Source organism: Colletes latitarsis, unplaced genomic scaffold, assembly GCF_051014445.1.
Source record: "Colletes latitarsis isolate SP2378_abdomen unplaced genomic scaffold, iyColLati1 scaffold0027, whole genome shotgun sequence".
In the NCBI taxonomy this organism is placed as follows: domain Eukaryota; kingdom Metazoa; phylum Arthropoda; class Insecta; order Hymenoptera; family Colletidae; genus Colletes; species Colletes latitarsis.
In genome coordinates, this window is record NW_027488377.1 from 1424947 (window position 1) to 1433729 (window position 8783).

Here is an 8783-nt window from a genome sequence, read left to right on the forward strand (position 1 = left end):
TTGGATCTCGCAGTAATGTGGTACTACACTGAGACAGACAATTATTCCTGGTTCCGATTAATATTTTAGAGGGTAACGCCGGTTATGTCGGGGATAGTTCTGGTATTTGCAATTATCTGGCTCATACTTTCGTATTTTTCGCAAACTTCTTGGCCAGATCCTGGGTTTTTTCTGGTTTGGATGACGTAGTAATGTGGTACCACACCGAAACTTCGATTAAACCTCGTTGCGCTTAATATTTTAGAGGATAACACCGTTTTAGTCTAGGTTACGTCTCATAATTGCAATCATCATCCTTTTGCTTTAGCATTTCTCGCATACTTGTTGGCCAGATCCTGGGTTTTTTCTGATTTGGATTATGTAGTAATGTGGTACTACACTGAGACAGACAATTATTCCTGGTTCCGATTAATATTTTAGAATGTAACGTCGGTTATGTCGGGGTTAGTTCTGGTATTTGCAATCATCTGGCTCATACTTTCGCATTTTCCGCATACTTCTTGGACAGATCCTCGGTTCTTTCTGGTTTGGATCACATAGTAATGTGGTACCACACCGGAACAGTCAATTAAACCTGGTTCCGATTAATATTTTAGAGGATATCACCGGTTAGGTCTGGGTTAGGTCTGGTATTTGGAATCATCTGACTCATGCTTTCGCATTTTTCGCATTGTTTAAAGATTTGCATAATGCCGAGCGATTGTCCTCGGCCGCGATTACCGTTAATCCTGTTAACGTACAATTCGAAGGAGATTATCTCTAATAGGATTTGTACAGCAAACAGTGATAGAAAAAGCGTGTATTACTAGTTTTTCTGCCATCGGTAACGGCTCATTACCTTCGATTCGAGTGTGCTAACGGTGTTGATGACGTCAGTACCGTGCGAGAGTAGCGCGTAGAGAATTAGACAAAGATCGACTGCCGAAATTTGGACAGCGCCGCGGAACGGCTAATTGGAGCAACGCGGCGACGTTTTCGGCTGTCAATCGACACAGTCTCACAACGACTTCTGAAGAAGGCACATCGGCTCCCGATCGTGTCCGAACAGATTTCGAGCGAATCTCGAGAGTGAAATTCTCGAGATAAAGCTAGCAGACAATTACTGAATAAAGGGTGTAACGAGTCGATGTTCAGTCTGGTGCGGGTCCTCTGATTGACCTCGCACAGCTGAGAATTCATTAAAACTCAAACTAGCACTCATTAATTTTAGTCTTTGCTTATCAAACGAGTCGACTCTCGACTCGAATAAAAGCATTCAGGAGTTTCGTTCGGGAAAGTCCCAAACAAGCTCAATTTCTATTTTCTGTCTAATTTGGAGGGCTCGAGAATACACCAATAAGGTGCTCGACCCCCCTCGTGCAGTATTATTTTGTCGTTTCAAGCGTATAAACGTTTGAAACACAGAGAAGTGGGCGAATACCGTTCAAACTTCTCTGTGATTGTCGTTCGGCTTAGGAGACACAGAAGGGAGGCACCTACGTGGTGAACCTCGAGGTGGGCTCACTGGAGTCAGGTCAGCGTCCACTTCGGACGCTTGACTTTCGGTCTTCGATTCCTTCCCTCTACAGACCCCGCCGGTGTAACGCTTAGAGGAGCACCTGTGCGGAGAGGTCAAGGAGTCGCGGGTCAGGCCCCGACGTAGTTCAAATACTGTCACGAATCACATCGAGTGGTGCATTCGTGCAGTGAACCACGTGCTGTCGGGCTTCGCAGTACAATTCTCGACCAACAAGTCATCTGTTGGAACGTTAAAGAGAAGCCGCAGATCGACGGTCGTGCCGTTGTACTGCAGTGCGACTCGACGCACAGACTCCGTGGGCATACTCACGGGATCAGTGCATTTGGAGCCTTACAACCTCCACTTGCATCCCCGTCCACTAGACAATCGACTCAGTTCGGCGTCGAAAGGAAATTTAATTCTTTTCACGCCAGATATTAAATACAGTCCACTTGCGAGCTCGTATATTACGAGCGAGCGAAATTCTCCGCTCCTATACATTCGAATATCGAACCCAGGAGCGTGAGGACACACACGCGGCGAATATACGTGTAACGTGTTTACGTGTCTAACACATTGCCGTGTTTTTCTGTTCACAGAACCTTGGCCTACCTCAACGTGTCGGTTCCGACCAGAATTGGAAACGATTACCTGCAGAATTAAATAAGAATTTCTTCATTTCTTATTGTTTATTTAATTTATTTTTATAATAAACAGTTTTTTCGAAAAAGAAAATCTTACATTCCCAACTCACTTCCCACAATAAAAATCCGATCCCTCTATCCAGACTTCGTCGTTAAAAGCATCAGCTTTTTAACACTGGTGTTTGCTATCATCTGGCTCATGCTTTCGCATTTTTCGCATACCTGTTGACCAGACCTTGGGTTTTTTCTGGTTTGATTATATAGTAATGTGGTACCACACCGGAACAGTCAATTAAACCTGGTTCCGATTAATATTTTAGAGGATAACGCCGGTTATGTCTGTGTTAGGTCTGGTATTTGCCACCATCTAGCTCATACTTTCGCATTTTTCGAATACTTGGCCAGATCCTGGGCTTTTGTTGATTTGGATCACGTAGTAATGTGGTACCACACCGAAACAGTCGATTAAACCTCGTTGCGATTAATATTTTAGAGGATATCACCGGTTAGGTCTGGGTTACGTCTGATAATTGCAATCATCATCCTCTTGCTTTCGCATTTCTCGCACATTTGTTGGCCAGGTCCTTGGTTTTTTCTGATTTGGATCTCGTAGTAATGTGGTACTACACTGAGACAGACAATTATTCCTGGTTCCGATTAATATTTTAGAGGGTAACGCCGGTTTTGTCGGGGTTAGTTCTGGTATTTGCAATCATCTGGCTCATACTTTCGCTTTTTTCGCATACTTCCTGGTCAGATCCTGTGCTTTTGCTGATTTGGATCACGTAGTAATGTGGTACCACACTGAGACAGTCAATTAATCCTGGTACCGATTAATATTTTACAGGATAACGCCCTTTAGGTCTGGGTTTCGTCTGATAATTGCAATCATCATCCTTTTGCTTTTGCATTTCTCGCATACCTGTTGGCCAGACCGTGGGTTTTTTCTGGTTTGATCACATAGTAATGTGGTACCACACCGAAACAGTCGATTAAACCTCGTTGCGCTTAATATTTTAGAGGATAACACCGTTTAGGTCTGGGTTACGTCTGATAATTGCAATCATCATCCTTTTGTTTTAGCATTTCTCGCATACTTGTTGGCCAGATCCTGGTTTTTTTCTGATTTGGATTACGTAGTAATGTGGCACCACACCGAAACAGTCAATTACACCTGGTTCCGATTAATATTTTAGAGGATATCACCGGTTAGGTCTGGGTTACGTCTGATAATTGCAATCATCATCCTCTTGCGTTCGCATTTCTCGCATACTTGTTGGCCAGATCCTTGGTTTTTTCTGATTTGGATTACGTAGTAATGTGGTACCACACAAAAACAGTCAATTAAACCTGGTTGCGATTAATATTATAGAGGATAACGCCGGTTATGTCTGGGTTAGGTCAGGTATTTGCCATCATCAGCCTCATACTTTCGCATTTTTTGCATACCTGTTGGCCAGATCCTGGTTTTTTTCTGATTTGGATCTCGCAGTAATGTGGTACTACACTGAGACAGACAATCATTCCTGGTTCCGATTAATATTTTAGAGGGTAACGCCGGTTATGTCGGGGTTAGTTCTGGTATTTGCAATCATCTGGCTCATACTTTCGCAATTTCGCATACTTGTTGGCCAGATCCTGGGCTTTTGCTAATTTGTATTACGTAGTAATGTGGTACCACACTGAAGGGGTCAATTAAACCTGGTTCCGATTAATATTTTAGAGGATACCGCCGGTTATGTCTGGGTTAGCTCTGGTATTTGGAATCATCTGACTCATACTTTCGCATTTTTCGCATACTTCTTGGCCAGATCCTGGGTTTTTTCTGGTTTGGATGACGTAGTAATGTGGTACCACACCGAAACTTCGATTAAACCTCGTTGCGCTTAATATTTTAGCGGATAACACCATTTTGGTCTGGGTTACGTCTGATAATTGCAATCATCATCCTCTTGCTTTCGCATTTCTCGCATACTTGTTGGCCAGATCCTTGGTTTTTTCTGATTTGGATTACGTAGTAATGTGGTACCACACAAAAACAGACAATTAAACCTGGTTCCGATTAATATTTTGGAGGATATCACCGGTTATGTCTGGGTTAGTTCTAGTATTTGCAATCATCTGGCCCATGCTTTCGCATTTTTCGCATACTTGTTGGCCAGATCCTGGGTTTTTTCTGATTTGGATCACGTGGTAATGGGGTACTACACCGAAACTGTCAATTACACCTGGTTGCGATTAATATTTTAGAGGATACCGCCGGTTATGTCTGGGTTATGTCTGGTATTTGCCATCATCTGACTCATACTTTCGCATTCTTCGCATACTTGTTGGCCAGATCCTGGGCTTTTTCTAGTTTGGATCACGTAGTAATGTGGCACCACACCGAAACAGTCGATTAAACCTCGTTGCTCTTAATATTTTAGAGGATATCACCGGTTAGGTCTGGGTTACGTCTGATAATTGCAATCATCATCCTCTTGCTTTCGCATTTCTCGCATACTTGTTGGCCAGATCCTTGGTTTTTTCTGATTTGGATTACGTAGTAATGTGGTACCACACAAAAACAGACAATTAAACCTGGTTGCGATTAATATTTTAGAGGATACCGCCGGATATGTCTGGGTTATGTCTGGTATTTGCCATCATCTGACTCATACTTTCGCATTCTTCGCATACTTGTTGGCCAGATCCTGGGTCTTTTCCGGTTCGGATCACGTAGTAATGTGGTACCACACTGGAACAGTCAATTAAACCTGGTTCCGACTAATATTTTAGAGGATAACGCCGGTTATATTTGCGTTAGTTCTGGTATTAGCAATCATCTGGCTCATACTTTCGCATTTTTCGCATACTTGTTGCCTAGATCCTGGTTTTTTTCTGGTTTCGATCACATAGTAATGTGGTACCACACCGAAACAGTCAATTAAATCTCTTTGCGATTAATAATTTAGAGGATAACACCGGTTAGGTCTGGGTTACGTCTGATAATTGTAATCATCATCCTTTTGCTTTCGCATTTCTCGCATACTTGTTGGCCAGAACCTGTGTTTTTTCTGATTTGGATTACGTAGTAATGTGGTACCACACCGAAACAGGCAATTAAACCTGGTTCCGATTAATATTTCAGAGGATGACGCTGGTTATGTCTGGGTTATTTCTGGTATTTGATATCATCTGGCCCATACATTCGCATTTTTCGCATACCTGTTGTCTAGACCTTGGGTTTTTCCTGGTTTGATTACATAGTAATGTGGTACCACACCGGAACAGTCAATTAAACCTGTTTCCGATTAATATTTTAGAGGATAACGCCGGTTATGTCTGGGTTAGCTCTGCTATTTGCCATCATCTAGCTCATACTTTCGCATTTTTCCCACACTTGTTGACGTGATCCTGGACTTTTGCTGATTTGGATCACGTAGTAATGTGGTACCACACTGAAGGGGTCAATTAAACCTGGTACCGATTAATATTTTAGGGGATAACGCCGGTTATGTCTGGGTTAGGTCTGGTAATTGCCATCATCTAGCTCATACTTTGGCATTTTTCGCATTGTTAGAAACTAAGGGTTCTAACCGGGGTTCGGACGAGGGAAATACTAGGGAAAGTGATTGATAAGATTTTATTTGTAATTTTCGCTTGTCGCTTTGCGACAAGCCTTTTATTTATATTTAACAAAAAATGAAAAAAAAAAAAAAATATAAAATTACAAAAAGAGAATTAGTTTTTTATAATCCAGCGGGGGGTGTGGCTTCACCGGCGTTGCCGCGGTTGGGATGGACCTTGGTTGCTGTAACAAAGGTTCGTTCAGATTAAATACGTGCGTATACGTATCGTAAACACGCTCGTCAGTTGTTCGCCTCGCTCTCCTAGCGACTAGCGGTGCGCTGGGAGGGGGGAATCAGCTGTCGTTTATCGTGAATTAGTGGACTGTAAATTTGTACTTGTACGCTGATAATTATTTATTGAAATTATCAGCGGTACTTTTGCCCTGAACAGAATAGAATTCACTCATATCTGTCGGGGGCGACTTAGCCACGGACGGGTCACCAAATGGAGGTCGTAAAGCTCCAAATGGGTGGATCCCGTGAGCACGCTCTCCGCGCGGGTGACGTAGGAACGTCGTGCGAGGTGATTTTCTGCGACATTGTAAAATTACTGCACGGCGACCGTTTCTACCGGGGACCGTGACAGTGAAGTGTCCTTTGCAAAAAATCCCTCGCGGGTCCAACCGCACTATAAAGCCTACCCGGCGACCGTGTTGCACGGGGACCGTATTTGGTAGGCGGCGTGACGGAAGGTGAGGCGACCTTGAACCCGAACTCCTCCGTAGGGTGTACGGTCGACTCGTACGCCGACGGGTTCTTGGAGAGGGTTTTTTGGCGACCTTTGCACGAAGAGCACTCCACGAGGCGGTACCGATTCAACGGTATGACCTTTGGGAGGCTCCAAAGCCGTATAGCTTTAAAGGGATTCTGGGTGGGTGCACCCTGAGTCCCTTACGTCGCGGTCGCGGCAACGACTGCAACGTACAATCCTTCCTAGCGAAGGCGGTCGCGTCACGCGCAGCGTGTATTACGACCTCCCTTTTGTCGCAGGTAGATTGTTCTGGGAAACTCTAACCGCAGCAACGGAGAGAATTCTTTGTTATACAAGTCCGAATATTATGTAAGTCCGTACTTGAGGAGCGAGATCTTCTGGGATCCGCTCCCGTTGGCAGTCGGCTCGTGAATAATTGCGAATATCGTCGCGGATCGACAGACGAAGACTCGGTCGCGCCTTGTCGTCACGACGCGGCGCTGCCGAATTCAGCTGTCGATCTCTTTTCAATATATTATACGGTGCTCTCTCTCGACGCTGACGTCACGATACCGTTTAAACCGGTGCGAAGCGAATCTTCGCGTGAGGTCGGCGTACAAAAACACGTAAACGGCCGCGGTTTTAAATCGTCCGAACGTTCAACGAACCTGACGAACGCTTAACCTTCCGCAGTGTCATGTACACAAACGGATACGGGAATCGCAGCCGAGAATTTAATATTTCAGACTAACGCCATTTTAAATAGTTTTTTAACATATTTAAACATACCGCCCCCCTTGCACGAATTGTGCAATATCCGGAGAACGCGGTAGTCCCGTATGGTCACTTTTTTACGCGGAGAGAGAGAACTCGCGCACTTTTAATTGTAAAAAATCAAAAGTACTTACAATTGACCAGCTGCAGCCTGCTGAAGGAATCTCATGGACGTGGTCAGCATCTGGTCCGCCATGGCGAAAGCCATGGCGATCTGACCGAACGCCGGCTGCCAGGTCCTTTTTTTTTTCTTTGCCGGGGCCGCTGGGGTCTGCGGCTGCAGGCTGCTGATGGACGGTCCAGGGGTGGCCGGTGTGAATTTCGCCGGTTTCCTCCTTTTCCGGTTTTTCGGCTGCGGTACTCCCTCCGCGGAGGCGGCCGTGGCCGTGGTCGGCGCGGGTGGTGGGGTGGTGTCCGCGGCCTTGTTTGCCCTCCAATTGCAGGAGCGGAGTTGTCCCTCTGGGCCCCATCGTATAATGTACTGACCACCTGGGAATCGGCAGTGCTACTTCCTGGAGGTCAGTGGGATTTGTGCCGGGATCCGGAACGTTTCCTTGCCGAAACAAAGAGTTATCTCGGGTTCGGCCGGTGTCTTCGAGACTCGGGTTGAGCCTCCCGAAGTTGATGCTTCGCCCAGTTGTAGGATTCTGCCGAACCTCTCGTCGATCTCGGGTGATCCCGAGATCGAGAGTTCTTCCGCCCGGCTATCTGCTACCGAACTGTTTTCGGAACTTGCGTCGCTCATGGCTATCGCTTTGGAACTGAGCGGTTTTCGGTTCCGCGAATTCCGTTACGATTCGGGGGCGCTCGGATTACTCGTTACGCCCTACCAATAATCCAACTCAGATTGGTGGATTCGTAACCCCCACTAATCCGTTTGAACTTTTAGTGACAACGGTCAGGTGAGAATCAACACCGTTTATTTCTAGAAACGGTCGTTTCTCACCTTTCGATCACTTTCGGCCGTTGGATGTTATGGTTTTTATGTGACCTCGTCGGCGTCGCTAACCGTCGCCGACTCGGTTTCCTCCACAGGCAGCTTACACAACCGCGTAATAGGTCGCGTAAAAATGGATTTTTCCGTGCGTATTTTAACAACACGTGCATTTCCATCCCTGCCGGCGAATACCTCCTCTACTCGTCCCATTTCCCATTGATTCGGGGGGAGGAGAGGATTTTGCACTAAAACTAAGTCGTTTAGTTTTAATGTTTTTTGGGCTGTACGCCACTTATAACGATTCTGGAGGTGCGTGAGATAATCACGTGTCCAATGCCTCCAGATTTGTTCGTGGAATTTTTGAATCGCCCTCCATCGTGTCAAACGGGAGAGTTTTTCAATTTCCACTGATTGCGTCGGAAGCGCGTTCAGCGGACTTCCGACTAAGAAATGCCCCGGTGTGAGCGGCGCGTAATCGTCCGGGCTATCACTCAAAGCGGCAATCGGTCGCGAGTTTAAACTTGCTTCGATTTTACAAAGCAATGTTTGTAACTCTTCGCTTGTGGGAATGAATTCGCCCAGAGTCCGCTTCAGGTGAAATTTCACCGATTTCACACCGGCCTCTTGC